This window comes from Trachemys scripta, chromosome 8 (assembly GCF_013100865.1).
Source record: "Trachemys scripta elegans isolate TJP31775 chromosome 8, CAS_Tse_1.0, whole genome shotgun sequence".
NCBI classification, from domain to species: domain Eukaryota; kingdom Metazoa; phylum Chordata; order Testudines; family Emydidae; genus Trachemys; species Trachemys scripta.
The window spans coordinates 72,875,425-72,898,449 of NC_048305.1; the positions used below are offsets into that span (position 1 = coordinate 72,875,425).

General features: G+C 40.2%; 1 protein-coding gene across 2 annotated transcripts in view; it reads left to right on the top strand.

Annotated features, from left to right (window-relative positions):
* DPYD (dihydropyrimidine dehydrogenase) overlaps positions 1–23,025 on the top strand; it is a 595,247-nt gene that overhangs the window by 410,448 nt on the left and 161,774 nt on the right. The window lies entirely within an intron of this gene.

A 23,025-nucleotide genomic window follows, 5' to 3' on the forward strand; every position in this document is an offset into this window, starting at 1 on the left:
CTGTTGCAAGATTGCCACGTTTAAGTCTATTACTGAGTGACCAGAGAGGCTGAAGTGTTCTCCTACTGGTTTTTGAATGTTATGATTCCTGATGTCAGCTTTGTGTCCATTTATTCTTTTGTGTAGAGACTGTCCAGATTGGCCAATGTACATGGCAGAGGGGCATTGCTGGCACATGATGGCATATATCACATTGGTAGATGTGCAGGTGAATGAGCCCCTGATGGCATGGCTGATGTGATTAGGTCCTATGATGATGTCACTTGTATAGATATGTGGACAGAGTTGGCATCTGGCTTTGTTGCAAGGATAGGTTCCTGGGTTAGTGTTTTTGTTCTGTGGTGTGTGATTGCTGGTGAGTATTTGCTTCAGGTTGGGGGGCTGTCCGTAAGAGAGGACAGGTCTGTCTCCCAAGATCTATGAGAGTGAGGGATCATCTTTCAGGATAGGTTGTAGGTGATGGCTAGTGGCGTTCTGTTATTTTCTTTGTTGGGCCTGACCTATAGTAGGTGACTTCTGGGTACTCTTCTGGTTTGTCAATCTGTTTTTTCACTTCAGCAGGTGAGTATTGTAGTTTTAAGAATGCTTGATAGAGATCCTGTAGGTGCTTGTCTCTGTCTGAGGGATTAGAGCAAATGCAGTTGTCTCTTAGAGCTTGGCTGTAGACAATGGATCGTGTGGTGTGTCCTGGATGGAAGCTGGAGGCATGTAGGTAAGTATAGTGGTCAGTAGGTTTCCAGTATAGGGTGGTATTTATGTGACCATTGCTTATTAGCACAGTAGTGTCCAGGAAATGGACTGCATATGTGGATTCGTCTAGGTATTTTGGAATAGTGCCATTAGCCTTGTATGATATACAGATTGTTGTGGTTTAGGGTTGCAAACATTGAGATAGCCACAAAAAGTGTTAGCTATGTTTGAGTTTTATTCTGTGAGGTAAGACTTTGCTTTTTTATTAAGAGACTTTAAAATATGTAGATACTGTCTCTATGATTACAGAAGATGAGGGAACATTTGTGGCAGCCATGGTTCAATCTAGCCTTTTAAGAGCCATAAAGACAGAAGCAGGTTGTATTTTGAAGGCATCACAAAGGCTTTTGCACTTGATGGGAGCCACGCAGTGTGCGGGTTGCTTATATATTATATCCAATAAATATAGTAGGCAGGTGATCACCACGGTTGGGCAGGTGGTACTGGAGAGTTAGGAAGTTCATTTTCCCTTGTTGGGTTGATTTGAAACTATTTGGAACACATTTAGCTCCACAGGGCCAAATTTACAGCACCTTCCTTTTTGCTGGGTGCACATGCATAAAAAATGAAGGCCAAACTATCAGCTCAGCCCCAGCTTCCCTCTATTTATGTTGGCTCTCTGTTTGCATATGCAACGGATTGCACTTTCAGGAGTGGGCACTTGTGTTTTGTACTCCAAAACACCTGTTGATGTGGACACAGAAACAGAGACACAGAAACCATAATATGGTTAAATGAAGATACCACAAACTTATACCAAGCTGACGTTATCACCTCAAACTACATGAGATGGTTTTTCCAGTGCAGATCTGTAGCAGCACCAATGTCTCTGAGCTTGAGTGAGGTCAGGCTGCCTCGACACTCAGGCTTCCAATGGATCTTGACAGCAAGCAAGAATCCTGACCCGCACCCCCCCTTCCTAACTCAACTAGGAGAGATTAGATGAGGGGAGCCACAACCTGCACCAGTCAGAGGGACACCTATTCATGTCTTGTGAGTGCCCAAGACCAAGCAGCACAGTGGATTTTAGGGTTCTCAGTTGTATCCTTCCAGACCAACGAACAGGAGTCATTTTAGAAAAATTCAGGGATGGGGGAAAATTGTATCACCATCCCCACTGAGGCCATGGCTGCTTGTGGGAGGTTAATGGGCCAGTCCCATCCTGGAGAGGGACAGGGAGATGGTGGGCCATCCTATCCAGAGAAGTTGGGGGAGCGACAGGGGAGGCTGGTGTCTCACTGATGGCTGGTCCAGGCTATTGCTGCTGCTTTGTGTCCAGCCAGCAGGAAGAGGAAGGGTCAGTGCCAGAAGCCACTCATGATTGTCTGTTGCCTCCTCCTTATAGGCCTAAGGTGGCAGATTTGGCCCAGCTGCCCTGCCATCATGACAGAGGGGCCCTGGGCCAAATTTGAGTAAGTGGCATTGTGACCTGGTGCCTAGGGTCACAACACCACTTAAATTTGACCTGGCTGCCCCTCTGTAATGATGGAGAGCGGCCAGAACAAATCTGCTACTTTGCAGTTGTCTAAAAGTTGTATGGGGGGAACCAAGCTTGGGATGCAACTGCCCCATAGCAAATAACACACCTGCCCAGAAACAGTACCAAAACAATCCCAATATTGTAACAATTTTAATATAAACTCTCCAAAACCAGACCCCAGGATGGTAATTGATGGTAGATGTCCCCAGTAATTTGTCAGTTTCATCATACGGGAGCAATCCCTTCCAGGCCTAGCCCCTAGTATCATATGAGATCCAGCATATATTGTTTAAGAGTGGGAAGGGTAGGGCTGAAATAAGAAGCCCAAAATGGCTGCCCCTTAGGGGCAGAAAACTTTACTACCCACCAAATGGGAGCTGAGATTTCACCCTCCTGCCACACAATTACTCCTGGACACACCAAAGCCCTATCCAAACTAGTGGGGTGACTAAGGAGCTGTACAACTAGAAATCTGATTTACACAAACATCTGCAGGTGGTGCCTGTACACTTTTGCAGGCATAACTAGTATGTTCAAAAATGGGTGCATAACAACAGAGGCTGGTTTAAGATTGGCAGAAAGGTACCATATTATGCATTTGAGTTATCATTCTTCTGCCTAAGGAGAGAAGCTCTGTGTCTCATCTTTTCTTCCTTGAGGCACAAAAAAATAAGTATTCAGGCCTCTTGTGATCTAAATATTAATAGAGATGGGATTGGGAGATACAAAATTTGGGTTTAGATTTTAAACTAGTTGAAGTTTAGATATTTAGAGTTGAAGCTTCAGTTGGGACCCATGGAAATGTTTTTGAATGTATTTTATTTTAACATTTCATGTTGATAGTATTACTTTGAACAGGGAGTGGTCTGTCGATTTTGTTGTTGAACCGACATTTTCATTTTAAGCATCCAGCAAACACAGAACTATTTTTAGAATAGCCAGTACACACAATTCACTTTTGCTGTAGCTGTTTTGTAAATGAAAACATTTAGCCAAGCAAGAAAATCATCCTTCCTCCCCTCCCCTTCAGCCTCACAGTTGTTGCTGCTGTTAGTTTTTGCATTACAGTTGCACTTAAGTGGGCCCCAACTGAGATCAAGGACCCATTGTTTTAGGCACAGTACAAACATATCATAAGATACAATCTCTGCTCCAAAGAGCTTACTGTCTAAATATGTGCGACAGTCAAATGGTTGGCGGGGAAAAGTGGTACAGCAAGATGAAGTGATTTACCTCAGATCACATAGCAGAACTATACCGGTATAATTTTGCGGGTAAATTTCTCTGTGTAGACAAGCCCTTAGTGTTAGACACAGCAATAGAACCCAATTTTCCTAACTCCTGGTCAGGTGCCTTAGCCATTGGACCACACTGCTTTTACTGTATTATGACATCAGCATTAAATTAAAATTGAATCAGTCATGGGATCCTTGCCAGCAGATTGTCCATATGCTCAGGATCTAACTGATCACCCTATTTGGGGTCAGGAAGGAATTTTCCCTTGGGTCAGATGGGCTGAGACCCTGGGGTTTTTTTGCCTTCCTTTGCAGCATGGGGCACGGATCTCTTGCAAGTTTAAACTAATGTAAATGGTGAATTCCCTGTAACTTGAAGTCTTTAAACCATGATTTGAGGATTTCAGTAACTTAGCCAGAGGTTAGGGGTCTATTTTAGGAGTGGGTGGGTGCAGTGGCAGCTCCAGGCACCAGCGTTCCAAGCGCGTGCCTGGGGTGGCAAGCCGCAGGGGGCGCCTTGCCGGTCCCTGCGAGGGCGGCAGTCAGGCTGCCTTCGGTGGCATGCCTGCGGGAGGTCCGCCGGTCCCGTGGATTCGGCGGCAATTCGGCAGGGGGGACCCCAAAGCCATGGGACCGGCGGCCCTCCCGCAGGCATGCCACCGAATCTGCAGGACTGGGGACCTCCCGCAGGCATGCCACCGAAGGCAGCCTGCCTGCCATGCTTGGGGCGGCAAAAAAGCTAGAGCCGCCCCTGGGTGAGGTTCTGTGGCCTGCTATGTGCAGGAGGTCAGACTAGATGATCACGATGGTCCCTTCTGACCTTAAAGTCTATGAGTCTGGAAAGTGATATATGCAAGTGAGGTTTCATATTGTGAATGAAAATGTTCTCTTCAAGTCTGCTAATATCTGAAAGACCACATTTTCAATAGGTCTCTGTAAGCATTTCTACAATATTTGCAAAGTTAAGGAACCCTGCTGAAAATTTGGCCCCAAAAGAACATGCTTTGCAGCTGGTCATTGTCATGATATTTTTTTTATTTTTTTAAAGTATTTTGTAACTAATCTGATAGAACAGCAGAGACTCTAATGCTACTAAGTTCAAATGGTTGTGGGAGGAAATTGAATTTCAAGAGAACACACGTCTTCTAACTGAAGTTGCAATTTGTAACTGAGACTTTTACCCCAACAGTAAATACAATGAAGGTTCTAGGAGTAAATCTGTGCATCAAGTGTACAGTGTTTCTGGTGACAAATAAGGACCTTGAGGAGAAATGTGATGAGATGTTTCATGATTTGGGTTTGAAAACTATTGCTTTGTTGAACAACCAGTCAAACTGTGTTAGTGCCAAGTTAGATTATTTTCATGCATTTTATAAAGGCATGGTTTATTTTGTTTGTTTTACTTTTACAGCCATGTTTGACATGGTACAGTAAGGCAGATGGAAAATTTGTACTTACACAAAGAAGAATTCTTTTGGTTTAGAGTGTAAGTTATTGATCCTGTTAGAAAAGGACAATTTTCACAGTTTTATGAAGACTGCAAGAGGGTCTTTAAAACTTTTGCCTCAGGGTGAGAGCTAGGAAAAAATTTAAGCAGTTTCTGGAATACTCCACCAGACACCTCCTAGAAAATGTGCAGAGAGCTGTACTTGATTATTGGAAGAGACAAACCCCTTAATGGCCAGAGTCAGCTGAAGCTGGTTTAATGCTCGCATTACTTTTAGCTAGTGCCAGTGCTAAAAATTCCTTTTTGAAGAAACAAATGAACAGCCTTTTAGAATGAGTGCTGAGAAGGGAAATGCTCTAAAAATATACACACTAATGTACTAAAAATATTGTTCCTGAATCTGATGATCAATTATTGATGATCACATGATGAATTGCATATTTTTATTCATGTTATTAAGGTAGAGCTCTCCTTTTAAGGTCATTTTTCTTTAGAGGCTGTATGTCTTAGCAAGAACACATAGGCACTTTTTAAAATATAACCATCTTCTGAATTTTGTAAGTCATTATATGTCCAATGGAATGTTGAGAAATAATTCCAGCAATCTGATTGGCTAACAAACAGAGCATTCATTCTTTCTAGAAATGCCCTGTATAAACTGGCTGGGGTCAATGGCTCTCAGCAATGCCTCAGGCCATCACCTCCTCCCAGTCAGTCATTAATCTCTAAGAAATGCCCTGCTCCTGGATCATTATTGTTTTAATGTTAGGTTGTGGATATTGCCATATGAGGTAATAATGACCTTGTGGCAATGTTAAGAAGTAAAAAAACAAAGTGGTTAAATTTTATAGTTTTTAAAACCATTAATAGCCAACGATCCATCAAAAACTAAAGTCTTAAAACAACCCATTGAACCGTTCTTAAAAATGATGACATTCTGCCAGCCTTATTACCTGTGCAAAGCATTTATCCACCAAATATTTCTTCCCCATTTCCATTCTGTGTTTGTTACAGTCAATTAAGTAAATTTCAAAATTAGACCTTTTAAAATGTACAATAGCTTTAAAATAGTGTATCAGAACTGACTGCTAATCTTTTAGAAGACACTGAGTGCATGAGATTTACATAATTCATTTTTCTCTAAGCAGAATTCATATTATCATAATAAAAAAGCAAATTTACACTCAAATGGCAAAAAGTATATGTTACTCCCATAGTCCATATTCTGTACTTAATTTTAGTAGTGATATTATGTGCCCCTCATTAAGAAAAATACTTAGGCCTAATCTAGACTTACATTTTGCTGTCATAGCTATGTTGGTTAGGAATGTGAAAAAAATCACACTTAATTAGACATAGCTGTGCCAGCAAAAGCCCTAGTATAGACATAATTATTTATTCCAGCAAAAGTATCCTTTTACTGGCATAGTTTATTTCATTCAGGGAATGAGTATAAGATGTACTGGCAAAAGAACTCTATTAGATGTGTTTACATTAGGAGTGTTTGCTGGAAAACCCTTTCTCGTGTAGACAAGGCCTTAAACTCATATTTTAATCTATCATTTTGAAAAGCACTTCAGTCTGTGATTCAGGAGTGGGAGGTTCTGAGACAATTACTTTTAAAAATATATTTCTACCTTTTCCACTGAGCAGAGTATGCATAAACAGGTACAATTCCCACTGTGCTCTGAATAGATCATACCCCTACTGTATATATTACTAATACACCCATAATTTGGCTTTATTAGTAAATCAGATTTAACAATTGCCACCATAAAACCCTGCCTAGCCTTTTTCTCCAACTTTCGCTGTACCTCAGGTGTTCCCAGATTTTAGTTAGCATTTTACATAGTTACTCTAAGTCTTTGTATATTCAGACTGGAGTTAAAAAAATATACCTTTTCAGCATTAATTACCAAGCACCCTCATGCTGGATTCAAGTGCCCAATATTAGCTTGACCCAATAGAGGAGCCCCTCATTTCTACACAGGGTCTTGGTGTCTGCTATTCTGGTACTGTAGGTATATCCAGAGGGAAGGAGAAGTGTCTGTTTTAATGTTTAAAAGAAAAATCTCACTTTTATTTCCTGGAGGCTTACATTCAAGAGACTACTTGAAAGGCTCCTTTTCACATCAGCTGCAAGTAGACATTTATTCAGTCTTTGTTTAATTTAAAACTGTGTTGTTGATAACATTAGCAAGTTCTCTTTTGCCTTGTCCTCTGCCACTTACATTGTTCCCTACAGGGAAATTGCTTCAGAGATTTGTGTTTTACACCCAACTATTTCATATTTTTATCCCTATGTCTCATTTTAAAGTATTCTCTGTATTCTTAGTGATTGTGGTAAAACGAGCACTTTACATTGATTTGTGTTAATTTGTACAATAGCGGTTAAGTAGGGTCACAGTTTTGAAATCTGGGTGCCTAAAGTTCAGTTCCTAAATCCATATTTAAGCACCTAAATAGGAGTAGACTCATTTGCAAGGGGGTGAGTATCTACAGTTGATTTCAGTGAGAGCTGGATTGCTCAACACCTCTGAAAATCAGACCACATTTTTCTAGGTGCGCAAGGGTATAAGAGCTTTACTCTGAGCCAAATCTTGTCTTCTCCATGGGTCACAGCACCATATTAAAGGCTGAATACATCTGCAAGTCCTGGACTCCTAGAAAGTGCATGAGACAGTTGAACAATATGTGGGAAGTCCTGGTCTACCAGAATGGCCCAGATCCCAATCTGTGGCCAAGTAGCAGTTGGTGCAGTGCAGAAGGAGATTGCAAAGGTGACTTAAAACCAGTGCTAGGGTGATTTTCACTGTTCTGGTCCCCTGGAAGAATTTAGAGCAGCCTAATGACTATTATAAGTTTTGTCAGTTGCCAACAAGTTCACAGGGCTACTATTGTTGCTGGAGATCACTGGACCATAGGGACATCCCAGCCGCAGCCTCTGTGTTAGCCTCATGAAAGGGAGTGGTGTGGGAGAAGCAGACTGTGGGGCACTGGATGTTCCCCATATGCTCTGATGGAATCCTTCTGTGGCTGGTTACACCATCTTTTGGACAGCTTTGGTCTTGGAAGGAAGGGCTCAAAGTTGGTCTAAAGTAGCCCAGGATCTGATCTTGTGTATATTCTCAGCTTACTTACCTTTTTGGCTGAATGTCTGTCAATAACTAGGTTCGTGCTAAAACCTCTCCTATACTGGATGGTGATTAGGCTCACATATTTTTTCATTCTAACTAAAATATAGCCCCATAAACTATTAAATTTTCACTAGGAAAATGTCTGATAACACATCAGTAGTTCTGAACAAGTTAGGTTACAGTTAAATGGATCTCTATTTAGTGAAAATTGTTATCCGTTTCTCAGCATTCACTGGTTTGCTTCCTTAAAAGTTTAACAAGAAGTGGGTAGAACTAGCAGTCAAGGAGAAGAGATTTGTCTGAAGAGAATTGCCAGCTCCTTGCCCTTAATTTTGTGTCTTATTTGCTTCTGGAGTGCAGCCAAAAGACTGCTTGGGTCATCAAACATAACAGCTAGCTACTTAAGTAAATTAGAATGTCTGTTTGCAAAGATAAAACTACCCACTCACGAGATTCTCAGATCGTATGTCTCAGAAGGGACTGTTGAAGTCCTACCATCTTGGGATTTGAACATGATGCTACATGACTCACTGGGTTTTCGTCCCACTTAGGAGAGACTGTGGAAGAGGAAATTCAGAGAGAAAAAGTTCAATGATGAAATAGAGAACCAGTGTGTATCTGCTGCAGTTCACCCATTTGAGCCAGCCTATCTTTTTGAGGATGTAGTTCTTCTCTCCCTAGTAGAAAGCACAGGGGTCTCTTTAATTTGGAAACTATTTTTAATTTAATTGCTCTTGAAGAAAATCCTGAGTTACAGGAAGAAAAGCTTTTGCAAAACTTGAGCTTGGGTTTGGTTTGGTTTTGTTTTTGAACGCTATGAATCCAAAAAAGCTTGCAAGGTTCACAGAACCTTAGACACCACCACATTCACCCATCAATAGTTTATATCCTCTTTCATGTTTAATTTTCTTCAGTATTGTCTCCACTTTTGAAACCTAATAAAATGGGTCTGATATTGCTGTGTGGCCATTTGATCAAGACTTAGAGGAAACCATTAAGTATTAAGTGCTAAAATTATTTAAAAAGAACATTACAAAAATGATTTCTTGAGAGCAAAAAACTGATGCCTGATACAGGCAGGCAGTCAATTACTAGACACTAAAAAGTCACAAATACCAGTGTATGCCAGGATCTAAAGCAGGCCTGCCTGCTTCAGACTTGAGAAAATTCATCATCATCTTTGTACAGCGATGTCCTTCTGGTAATGGCACATTAGATACCTTGAGGCAGGGGGACATAGCTAGTAGTTGCAACAACAGAGAAAATCTGAATTTGAACTTCTTTTTTAGGGCTGGGTATTAATTCTGCTGTCCACAAATGATTGGATCTGTAATTCCCTGTAATTCTCATTACTTAAAAGTTGTGGGGAATCATAGTAAGAATCATTTTGTTTGTGAGGTAGGGCAGTGGGAGATTGCAGTATAGCTTATGGCATGGTATTAGTATAGCTAAAGTGACCACTCTCCCATATTATCACTGGACTGTCATTCAGTGAAGTCAAAGTGGTAGAGTTTGTAATATCAGACCCTTTTGTGAAAGGATAAGAACATACTGACTTCACAGAATGATGATCATATCAAAAGTAAGTGTGTCCATTTTAGCTGCTATTATTTCTGTACATACAGTTAGCATTCAATTAGCTATGGCCATACCTGCTCTATGTATGTTCTGTCTTGACTCATATTGCTTACTTTCACCTGTGCTTTTATAGCTCAATTCAGCAAAGCAATTTAGCCCGTGCTTAGCTTTAAGTACATGATTACTCCCATCACAGTGCATGCTTTCCTGAATTGTGACTTAAAAGCACAGATGTTGAAGGTAGGGAAATGTGTGGCATTGGGAGGTAAAGAATTGTAGTTTTTAAATTGAATAAAGCCATCCCAGAGCCTTAAAATTCCATGTGATCTGCAGTGGATTTCCTATTTTGCAGGATGGATTTCACTGAATAATAGTTTCTTTAAAGAGACAAGGTGGGTGAGGTAGTAACTTTTATTGGGCCAGCTTCTGTTGTGAAAGAGACAAGCTTTCGAGCCACACAGAGCTTTAAAACGAACATGCCTATCAGACGGTCATTTAAGGTTCTTGGGACTGTTTGCAGAAGTCTGTCTTGTGTGCTAGGTTAAAGACTAAAAGTTCTCTTCACCCTCTGCAGTTTGGGCCACAGATCAGTTGAACCAGCTGTTCTGCCTTATCGTCAGGCAGACAAGGTGGAAGAGGTAATATATTTATTGGACCAACTTTAGCTGGTGAGAAAGACAAGCTTTCAAGCCACACAGAGCTCTTCTTCAGGACCGGGAAAGGTGCTCCCAGCATCACAGCAAAATGCAGGGTGGAACATAAGGCGCAAGGTGTTTAGCATAAGTAATTAGCACACATTTTAAGTAAGGCTAAGATTTTGTCTCAGATATTTTAGTAAAAGTCACAGACAGGTCAAGGGCAATAAAGAAAAATTCATGGAAACCGTGACCTGTTTGTGACTTTTACTAAAAATATCTGTGACAAAATTGTGATCTAGGGGTCCCCACACTGCTTGATGAGCTTGGAGAGGTTGGGGGACTGTTTGAAAGCCAGAAGTGGGGTTTCAGGAAAGATTTCTTTCAGGATGGGTTCCCCATTTAGTATAGGTTGTAGTTGTTTGATACCCCCTATGGGTTCCAGTATGGGATAGTAGGTGATAACTAGAGGTGTGCAATAAGAGGGGATTTATTTCTATATTGAAGCAGGTTCTCTTGGGGTATTTGGGTGGCTGATTACAAGATGTGATCTACTTCTCTGGTGGAGTGTCCTTATTTGGTGAAGGCGGTTTTAAGTGTGTTTACATTAGGAGTGTTTGCTGGAAAACCCTTTCTCGTGTAGAGAAGGTGTATTTTCTTCAGGCAGGCAGAACAGCCTTTCCTCCCGTCTCTGACTTCACTCCTCACCCAATGGTGCTTCCCTTCCCTTCATTGCATCACAGGGAGGAGAGCGGTGCAAGGAGCAGGGCATGGAGACAGAGAGAGTGGCTGGGTAGAGGAGGAAGCAACCCTGCATTCACTAACTCACGCATCCCTCCCAATCCCTGCTGTAACATTCCAGTGATGTGTAATGGGAGAAGATGAAGAATAAAAGATAAGTAGGGCATAAAGACATGTTTCTCCTTTCTCCCTCTCCTCTAAAATACCCCTTTAACCTCTGTCTGCTATGTGGCTTCAGGGGAGGTGAAGACAAGCAGAGGATAAAAGAGAGAAGGGTAGAGTAGGATAGACTTCTTTGGGATGGAAAGAGGAAGAAGAGAGGGAATACACTGGGGAACAGCATGTGTAGAGCTGACTCAATAACCGGGTTAGGAGGAGAATCCCCAAAGGATTATTCAGTGAAAAAAGGATTATTCATTTGCAAAATTTGATTGCCAAAAAGAGATTTGACCAGCTGTGCTCAAGGGCAGTGGGGAAAGTAGATGAGACCTTTGTGTGTGGAGGAGGCAGCAAAAGGAACACTGGGGCAAGATAAACACAGAGAAAGAATGAGAGAGAGAGAGATGGGAACCTGGAAAGGGGATGGGGGGAAGAGAGAGAAATGGTAGAGAGAAAAGAAGGAAAAAAGAACATATGAAGAGGGAGAGAGAGAGCAATGGACAGATCAGTGCTCAGGTCCTGTGGCAAGGGGGCCAGAATGAGTAAGAGATACAGTGGTATAAAGAAATGTATCTAGTGCACTCCATGTAAAAGTGTTTGGCCACTGTGTTGCTCCTTCCATGGCTATGGCTAGCAGGCAACATAGTGCCAGATCCTCTGTGGGGTAAATCACTGTTGCACCATTAGCTACGCACTATATTTAAATGGCAAAATAAGTGAATTAATTTATTCTGTCCCCAAGTGCCCATGCCTCTGGGTCCTACCATTGAAAACACCTCTCTCATTTCAAAATGACTTGTGTAAATTTCCTGTGCAACCTTGGCATGCCATTGTGGCTTTCTGCACCGCAGTTCCCCATCTGTAAAATTAAGATTAGCTTAAAATGGAGAGGAGTTAAGGCCGTGAGGCCTTCAGATACTAATGGGAGCTGTATAAGTACCATAGATCAATTGATTGATAGATGTTAAAAAATCCGTACTGGGGAAAAAAACAACTAATTTGTGCTGCCTCTTCCCTTGCTTTGTCTTTCCATATGTGTCTTAAGAATCAATGAAGTGTCAGCTTCCTGTTGGTAACTTTTAGCTGCAGGTTATAGTTTGTGTCTGAAATATTGTAAAACCAGATATAATCTCTTTCCATTAGCTCCTTTGATCATACACTGGCCTCCCTTGCTTCCTCTTGAAAGTGTCGCTGCCCAGAAGGTACTCCTGCATGGGTGTTACAAACTTAGCGGCATCCTGCAGGAACTGTAAATTCCAAGCAGTGATTCACTAGTTATCTAAGAATGGAGTCGGACCCAAACCTTCACACCTCTCCCAGATTCAATCTTGTTTAGATTGTGTATTTTCCCCTTCATTAATATTCATGTAATTACACATATGTACTTTGTTTTTGTTGCATACCAAAAAGGCTGATAGACTGAGGGAAAAGTTATTCCTTTGTCATTTTCATCCTTACTCTAAATATAAAATACCAAAGATCATTATGAATTTCCAGGCCAGTTTGCAGCCATCAGATAATTTTTGAGAAGATTTATATGAGCTTCTAGACTTTGAGGAGTTTATCTGAACTGATGAACCTCTTGATCCTCCCCCATATAATGACCCTGGGTTTTCTGATCACCTACAGCTTTCCTGTCTCCCTAAAGTGTGCTCTCCAGGTACTGATTTTGCCTTCATTGGACATCTTTCATGGACAGTGTCTTCTTTCCTCTAAAATATTTGACATTTTTAATCAAAAAACTGAAATTTTTTGGCTCAACACTTACAATTTTTCAGTCTATGGTCAATTTTTTTTTTCATTTTTTCATTGAAAATGTTATGGGTTTTAAACTATTTTTTCCAGTGTTTTGGCCAACAACTTTTTCCACAGGAAAAAAGTATAATTTTTCAGCCAGCTCTCCATGTAAATTCACTGGATTCCTGTGTTGCTGTGGCTGCCAGATTTATTCACTGATATTGTTCTATCACTTGCACCCATCACTATCGTGTCTACAATAAGCACTACATGGAACTTGTGTTTTGGGCCTTCCTCATTTGTGTAGTGCTCCCACAACTCTGACTGATTTCAAGGGGAATTGTGGGTGGAGAACATCTCTAGAAATCAAGCTACTGGTCTATTATATCAGGTGACAGCTCATCAGATGTGGTCTGTTTAGCATCCTGTTGCAGAGAAAGCAACAACATTTTATTATTTTCTTGAGAAATTGGCTTGTCTCCAACTCCCAGTTTTCATTTGCCTGAGGACTTACATTGGATCTTAGCGACTATGTGCCTTAATTTGGAGTTATATCCCAGTCTACCTCACCGACATCCATCAGTAATCTGATTAAATCTACATCTGTCATTTGATGTAATAGAACTGGAGTCATCATAAGTGAACATTGTCACAGGATCAATTTTTTCCTGCTTTGAAAATAAACATTTCAGTTTAGCCTCAGATGTGGCCCTTTTTGTTCTTTGAAATATCCCCCTCCCCGCCTGTGTGTGTGTTTTTGTTTGTTTGTTTTTAGATATACTGTATATTATTTCCACTTTAGTTTGAAAAAACAGTGGAGAAGATATAAAGCAAAGATAGGAATGTAAGCAGCTAGCTTTCTAAACAAGCTGGATAATAAATACAGCATTAGTCGCTATTTGCATCTTCATGTAATTATTCAGTCTTTATTGACATAAAATCTCTTGAAGATATTTTAAATACAAGATATGAGGAAAAACAAGGGAAAGTTAGAGATTGTTAAATTATTTAATATCCACTCTCTGGAAGATTTTTTTTTAAATAGGAGGAGTGTAGGTCAGTAATGTCAAGACATTCTGCATTGCTTGTCTTTATCACCATGCAGAATCTTTTTATTAAGGCAGCATAGAAAGAATAGATTTATGGACTGAAGGTACAATGTTTAATATGTCCATATCCATCTAGATTGACAGTTCCTACAGACATGAATTTCCCAGGAGAGAGAGTGTTACTGGTGTCAGTGGATGGCATCATTTACTTCAATGTTCCATTATTAAATTGATAACAAGATAATTCCTCTGCTTCTCAGAGACATGACAGGGTTTACAATTGTTAACTCTCTTATTGCATGGGATTTGCTATTCTAGGTAGTTTTTAATAAGAAGCTTATTTTTATTTCAGTTCTGCAACAAATCAAAAACTGCAATGAAAAAGCAAAGTAAAATAAAAACCTGGGCAGGTCTACAAGGCAACACATTTTAACTGGCTCCTAAAAGTTTCTAACAAGAACACATCTTTTGGGTGCTGATTATTTTTCACTACTGTACATTTAAGTGTGTGTGTGTGTGTGTGTGTGTGTAATATTTATTATAAACAGAATATTCTTTCTGGTCAGATGGATTTTAGAAAGCTTTTCATTGTATAAACTAGCAATTCGGAGTGTAAGATTCCATGCAGCTGTGCACAAAAGAATTGTGTACACCAGATGGAAACAGGTGGGATTCCAAGAGCCTGATGAAGAGGCAAGGTGGAGAGTAAAAAAAATTATCCAAATCAATGATTTGGGAGTAGGAAACTGCAATTATTTATTTACTGTCTCATTGTTTCATTTTGTGCTCCCACTTGTCTGTCTGTATTTATTTGTTGTCTCTTGCCATATGCTTTGATAGTAAGCACCTTAGGGCAGGGACTGTCTTTTTCTTCTATGTTTGTACAGCACGTAGCACAATGGGATTCTGGTCTATGAGTGGTGTTCTTAGATGCTTCCTCAGAGCAAATAAGACATCATAATAGGAAGCAGCATAATAGTCTGACAAATCTTTGCCAAATTGCTAATATATGATAGTGATGAGCTATACCTGAACAGTTCACTGCAGCTTGGGGGAAAAAAACTTGAGTTTAATGGGCCAAATTCATAGGGGGAAAATGGTTTTAAGGCACCTATAATGGGGCAGAGAGGCCCCACACCAGCAGAGAAGGTGTTAAGGAGGGCCTATGGGCCTAGCTAGCCCCACCACTGGTATACCTGCGGCCAGTGCCAAGCCTGGAGTGGGGAATAAAAGGAGAGAGCCTGGCTAAGTTCAGGGCTGACTATCCAGGAAGGAAGCTAGAGCTCTGCATCTTTGCCTAAAGGGAGATTTGCTCGCCAAGTTGTGGAGATATGGGCCTGCTAGCTGGAGCATCCACTGGGGAGGAGCAGTTAGACCCCCAAGGAGCAAGTGACTCACAAGTTAGAGACTGTTTGGGACCTGAGCCCAAATTAAAGGGCAGGGATGCCTCACAGGAAGACTGGTGGGAGGCCCAGTATTGAGTTGGGTTTGCTTTTTGTTTTAGAGCATTTCAGCCCTGCAGAAAAGAATAGGACTGAAAGGACAATTAGCTAGTGGACCAGGGCCCACCGCAATGGACACTGGAGATAGAGACTTCTTCTTTCCCCTCCTCCCCCCATGATCTCATCAGGGCATCTGGAAGGTCCACAAGGGGGTGCTGCTCTAGCCACATCTCTACAGCACGTTTTCACTGCCACAATTCTGACACTGGTACTTGGTGAAACTTAGAGCAACTACGGAATGTTCTGAGTTGCACTAGCTTGTAGTGGCCCTTCATGAGTCATTACTCTGGCAAAGAATGGCTCCTGACATGCTTCCTAGACTTGAGGGTACAGAGGTAGGCTAGCATAAAGTCATTACATCAGTTCTATACAACCAAAGGAACCTGTCCCCTTTGCAACCACTTTATGCCACTGGAGTGCCACAAAATAGGGCAGAATATGGCCTATGGCCTGTAGTGTGAATTCATTCTTTTATCTGATACAAAGTTACAGCAAACTTTGGTTGGTCTTTTTTGTTTTTAAGTAAGGACTGAGGCATTTGCTTGTAATAACTGAAAAATATAGCATGTGGTAAACTATTTTCATTGAACAGCCATCATCCTGCTGCATTTGTAAATGCTTTCATGAAATGTGCTAGATGGGAATGGGAATGCTTACTGTGTCTGGGTGAAACAGGATGAAGGTTAGATTTGAGTGCCATGTAGCCCTTGTTCTGGCCTCTGTATAGTGGTGAATTTTGCTCTGAGATTAAGATCCAGTTGATAACTGTTTGCCCTGTTTTACCAAGCCTTCATGGGTGATGAACACCACCCCATTTTCTCACTGCTTTCTGAAAGATCACCCCAACCTGTGATTTTTGTTAATAATTTACAAAGCCTATTCCTGCAGTTTGTCTGTTCCTTTTCTTACAGGGTAAATTCTTTGAAATGAAGGAGTTCTCTTTGGGAGCAGTTGGGCTCAGTTTCTCCAGACCAAACCAGTCTAGGGTCTAAGCTTTGTTTTATTGGTTTAGGATGGGCAAAATGGTTTGGAACTAATCGCGACTTTCCAGGATTGTGCTCTTCCTATTTATCCAAACCAAATGCAATTCATTTCTGAAGTTTAGATAAACTCAGAATAACCTCATATATACATTACATACTTTTTCTATCTACCAATCTCTGTTCTCTCTGCCCATCAAGCCATTCTTCCTCTTCCATATCTTAGTCAAGTTAGTGAACTCTCCTTTTCAAATAGGCAACTATTACAAACCTAATCCTTCTACCTCCCTGCAGCTCCTTCCTAGTTTTACAGCCTTCAGCAGAAATTTCTCAAAGTGAAAATACCCACAGTTTCTTTCTGTTCATGGAGATTTTCAAAAGTACTTCAGAATGCATTGTTTGGTGTAGAGTATGGAGTGATAGTACAGGTTAAAGCCAGCAGTACTTTTTAAATGGAACTTGGTGCAGAACTTTCATAACACTCAGGTTAATCGAGGATAATCCCTGGGATAAAGAGGGAAGGGAATAAAGAAAAATCAATTATGGGTAGGGTGGCTGTTGTTTCTTGAGTATGGGGAGAATGTCTATAGGATTGAGAGAATAGTCTAGGAAGAGAAAAGGGATAGGGCTAGCGGAGGGAGAATCATAAGTATGATCATTGAAGATAGATAGGACTGGGATCTGTCTGAGATAGCTACTGTACTGAATATAGGAATGTTCATCTTAAAATCTAGAGACCTGTCAGAACCTTTGAATCTACTGAGGCTTCCCCTCTTCCTTCCAGAGCAGTAACTGGAGAAATTGTGTGAACAAATCTATACCTTTTGAATACTCCAGATAAAGCTTTAAAATGGCCTATTTTTAAATAGAAATGGTCAAGATGGGTAGACCCAAAATAGGTCCAATCTTTTTTCTTTTTGTTTAGAAAGTCTTTATAATGAATTCTGTGTGTTAGGGGGTAAAAGGCCACAAATATTTCTATGTTCCTTTTACTTAAAAATTAAAAACCAAAATCACAAAATTCATGATGCAGTCATATACGCATAGGGAAGGGAAGAAATATTTATGAAGGAAAGAGGTTTCTGTATCAAGCTTTTAGACGGTTATTATGAACGGTAAGGAAAAATATGTTAAAGGTTAGGAGAAGTACCTTGACAGTGTCCTTTTAAGTAAAACAACTACTAATGCATTAGTTACAGAACTGTGCAAAATGGAGCTTTTTGTACTGTAGTTAAAGAACCTAGTATTCATCTTACAATTCCTGATCCGAATGGCAGATTATAGTGCAAAAAAAAAAAAGTTTTCTTTTGGGGCCTTTTGCTGCATGAATAATCAAGAAAATCCCGTCCCTAATGCAGCCTGTTCTAAACGTGCAGTCTGACTTAAGTTCACAAACTTTTTCTTAGTAAAATTGTTCATCCTTGTAAGCACAGGGAGAGATTGTCACTCGCCCGTGTGCCCGCTCAGGGAGTAAGGAATCCATTTACTCCTCTCCCTAGACTACTCATACCACGGGGAGTAGTGTGGGGGAAAGCAGTGTCTATGGGGCCACTCCTCCAACCTCCAGCATGGGTGGGAGAGGAGTAGGCTATGCTACACCTCACCTCCCACACACGCACATATACACCCTGGCCAATGTAGTTAGCTGGTGCAAAGAGGAAAGTAATCTGTACCCAATACAGGGCTGGCACTTCTGTTCTGGACCAAGGGGTGAACTGGGCATCAGATTGTGATACAGTCATGACTGGTTCTCTAGACTGCTTCTAAGTCAGCACAACCACATGCTGCCCCTTATTCAGGGTTTATGGTAAAGCCACAATTTAGCCCACATTCATTTACGAGATGTTACATTTTAGCGGTGGCTTTATTGCATGCTCTATTGGTCAGTCAATAGACTACTTATGTAAGTAAGGTGAGCAAGATTTGGCCTAAGATTTATCTCAAAACCATTGTTCAAATAATCAGAATTAAAGTTTTCTCTGTATTTCTATTATAAATTATCTTTTCTGGACTCCTGACAGGAGTCAAATATAAAAATTCATTCTGAGTTTGTCCTTGGGAGACAAGGTCTAGGCTGCACATCACTCTACCTTTACAAATTTTTTGAAAATTGTCATTGAATGCTTAAATTCTAAGGATATGTTTGTGGGAAATTGCTCTGTAGGTTCATATACTTTTTCAAACTGGCATTTTAGAGGCCAGTAGTCTAGAGAGTGCTATAACGGGGGAGAGGATCCAGAAATTTGCAATTAATGGGTATATTATTTTACACTAAAAAATGAAGGGAATGATTTTTACCCTTTGTCCTTTTTGCTTCCCTTATTTTCCATCCATTGTATATAATAAGTATATGGGTTTTACTCTGCATTTTCTTGATAAATTCCCAGCCCTGTGTTTTTAGGCATTAATACATGCCTCTGACATCACCAAAGTGCCCTATCTGGCTATTAAAACATGATTTTGTTATTGATATCAAGTGAAATTAGCCTAACTACAGAGGCTTTTTTGTGAAAAAGCTAGTAGAAGGAACACAAGTTAAGTAATGAACCCTGTTCCCAGAGATGCACTAGTATCATTGATGCTTTTGAATAAAAGAAAGATGAAAACAAAACTGAGCTCCGTTAGAAATGCAGAAAAAGCAATATTTATCAAATGAAAAAGGATAAATCATTACCTACAAGAGTAGCTCTCATATTATTTGTCCCAGTCTCATCTGAGGGAGTAGTCCCTTGAGTAAGGACTGTTTACAAAAGTGGAGTATTGGGTTTGAAATAGGAAAATCAGTTTTAATTTCAGGTTGTAAGAGAACATTGGGAAAGAGAGAGAATAAAACAAAAACCTTATTTTTCAAACTTTCTCATCATATTTTTCACATGAACATTTACAGTGGAAATGCAATTTCAGCTTTCAACTATATTATTGTTACCATGATCCACTATGTTAGACACAGGTACATACATAATTTTAAATGTGAATACTAACATTAATCAATATTTAATAAACATGTTCCCTCTATTCGGCATTGGTGAGGCCACATCTGGAATACTGCGTCCAGTTTTGGGCTCTCCTCCACTAAAGAAAGGATGTGGACAAATTGGAGAGAGTCCAGCGGAGGGCAATGAAAATGATTAGGGGGCTGGGGCACATGACTTATGAGGAGAGGCTGAGGGAACTGGGCTTATTTAGTCTGCAGAAGAGAAGAGTGAGGGGGGATTTAATAGCAGCCTTCAACTACCTGAAGGGGGGTTCCAAAGAGGATGGAGCTAGGCTGTTCTCAGTGGTGTCAGATGACAGAACAAGGAGCAATGGTCTCAAGTTGAAGTGGGGGAGGTCTAGCTTGGATATTAAGAAAAACTATTTCTCTAGGAGGGTGGTGAAGCACTGAAATGGGTTACCTAGGGAGGTGGTGGAATCTCCATTCTTAGAGGTTTTTAAGGCCCAGCTTGACAAAGCCCTGGCTGGGATGATTTAGTTGGGGTTGGTCCTGCTTTGAGCAGGGGGTTGGACTAGGTGACCTCCAGAGGTCTCTTCCAACCGTAGGCTTCTATGATTCCATGTTTTCTTAATTAACAGCTCCTTGAAACACCACATATCTTGTTCCTCCTCCTTCGTATACTCCCAGTAGAATTTTCAAACTTCATTAATAACACTTGAGGAAATCTAACTCATCTACTTATAATTATACTTATTCACCTTTGTTGCTCTATAGCTTTTTCCTGCTTAAAAAAAAATAATGGTTTAAGTTGAACTTGAATTGTTTCCTAGATTTCCAATGTACTTCAGATTGTGACTCCAGAATGTTGTCAGGGTATCTTTCTGTCTTAGTCATGGGTTCTTGGGCAGCATCCAGCCAGTGCAGCATTTTATATAGTTCTTTACCCTTCAATTTCTGAATATATACATACTTTCCTAAACTTAGTTTTGATAATGAAGTATGAAACACAATGAGCTTCAACTTTTGATGCTCTTGGATATTTAATACAAAAAACTGCCTTGTTAAAAAACTGCCTTGTTTATTATTGTTGATGTTTGTTTTATAAGCACTTAAGTCATCTTGAGTATTCCAAGATAACTTAAATGCTTATGTCGGGGACTTTTTAACCCAGACGGCAAGGTTCGTTGTCTGACCGCAGAGTGAGAGACAGGCAACACCAGCAAGGACCAATACAAGCTCTTTATTGAAGAGTGCACACAACAATAGAGAGCGGCCTGTCTCCAGAGAGAACCAGCCCCAATTACAATAACTAGTGAGATTATATAGACAGTTCCGTCGCGTCATAGTTAAAGCAACCCGATCCCCCCCTTTACTAGTTAAGAGCTTCTAATATTCATGCATATCTATCTTCTTTGACAGTACAAACAATTCATAATGCCTCAGCAACTTCTTATGAGCTTTGTTGTCATGCACCAGAAACTAGGAGAAAGGAGGGAGTTGAGTACAGATGAAGAACAGAAACAGGGAGTGGAGACTGCAAGTTCCTAGTACATTTGGTACAAGAATACGGTCCCCCCTTTATCTCATTCTTTGAAGTCCAAGCAAGCATGTCCTCATGTTTCACAGAGAGACAGGAATGGCCCAGCAACTACAGTTAGCCTAACTTTGGCTAAGCTGGCCAAACAACCTGTTCTATACTCCATTTTCCTTGGACCTAACACTTATGAAATAGAGTTCATAGATTTCAGTACCAGAAAGGACAATTGTGATCATCTAGTCTAATCTCTGGAATAATACAGGCCACAGAACTTCCTGTCCTGTAACTATAAAAATATATTTTTTTTTTAAATGTGTTATAAAGGAATGTCATTAACAGAATTGACATATTATTCCTCTCATATACTTTAAGGGGTGCAATAAAACACACCAACAGTGACTGCACATGTTTAATCAATAATTTGTTTGTTTTTATATTTATGCTAGTAGGTATACAACTAAAGATATATACATTTAATATATTAATAGGAGAAATATAGTACTTCAAAATCTTTTATTTTGCCAAGAAAAAAACAAAAACAACTCTTTAGAACAATGCAATTTTTCATTTTTATTGAAGAAAAAGAGAGATTTATATTTCACATTTCTTTTTATAAAAGCATGAAACTGCTTTTGGCAGTTAAATTGTTCTTTGGGCAACTCCTTTTATTTTCCCAGGAACCATGCTCATCATTTCTCCTGCCCCTTTCACCCACTTCCCTGGAGAGTTTAAATATCTCATCTTCCACATATTTTCCAACCATAAAATTTGCACAGAGGGAACTAGATACATTCATGGAGGATAGGTCCATCAATGACTATTAGCCAGGATGGGCAGGGATGGTGTCCCTAGCCTCTGTTTGCCAGAAGTATAGGGACATCCCTTCAATTCTGTTTTTTTTTTTTCTTCTAACCTCTTCCTTTATTTCTGCCCGCTGTAGGATCTTTTGGGCTAAATTCTCTGCTGGTGTAAGGGCTATAAGAGAGGCTACTGGAGAGAGACAGAATGTCCATTGACTTCAGTGATTTATGCCAGCAGAAAATATGACACCCTCATTCTTCTGATGTCCCTCAAAGTATATGATGGAGTCTCCTAAGGTCTGACAGTCCAGGCCAGATGCTGTCTTCTAGTCTCAGTTCACTGGGTACTGTCACATAAATTGGAAATTGGCTGAAGGCCCATATCAACAATGTATTGAGTTGGAGAGAGGTATCTAGCCGGAGTATCAGAGATGACATATTAGATCCAGTTTTATTTAAAACCTTTAATGATCTGGAAGCTGAGATAATCAGCACTTAATTACATTCACAGATACAAAAACTGAGAGATGTAGAGAACAACAGGCAGGTAAGAGAAATAACAGACAAAGACATTGAGAGACTGCAACAATGGCCAGAAAATAACAAATGAAATTCACCTTGGAAAAATGAAAGCTAAATCATCTTCAGGGAAAAGAATGCGAATAATCTTAGAGGGAGAAACCTGGAAACAATAGCACTGAAAATTGCCAGGAGGTGCATGTGAACAATAAATTAGACCTCAATCTTGCAAAGATTTAACCCTTTTTGTAACTTTATGCATGAGTAACACTCTTCCCTACTGCCATTCCCTCATTAAAACAAACTTACTCCGAATGGCCTGCTATCCCATCTCTTCCCCTAATGGGGGCGTTAAACTAGAGATTAGAAGACATTAGATATTTGGTGGAGCTACTCAGATGTATAGTGAATGTCAGTGTTACATCCCTCCCACCCCCCCCTCCCGGGTCAAATCCTAGCGTCATTAACATCAATGGGAGTTTTGTATTTCTGTGCTGCCAATCTAGATTGTTAACTCTTTGGAGCAGAGACATGTCTTCTTACCTATCTGTAAAGAGCCTATAATACTGTTGATATAGTAAGTAGTAATAAACTATTAAAATTACAGTTTTGTCTCCTGTAAACAGCTAGGTTCGGTAATGCACCTGTTAGATACAGGTGCCTAGGCTTGCTTCTGTTCTCATCGACTGTTTGGAAGCAGAATTGGGCTCTATATGTTGATGACAATGTAAACTACTGTAAAATTAGGGTTGTGTAGTATTGCCAGCTTTGCTGAATAATTGTTTTTTAATACTGAAAACATTG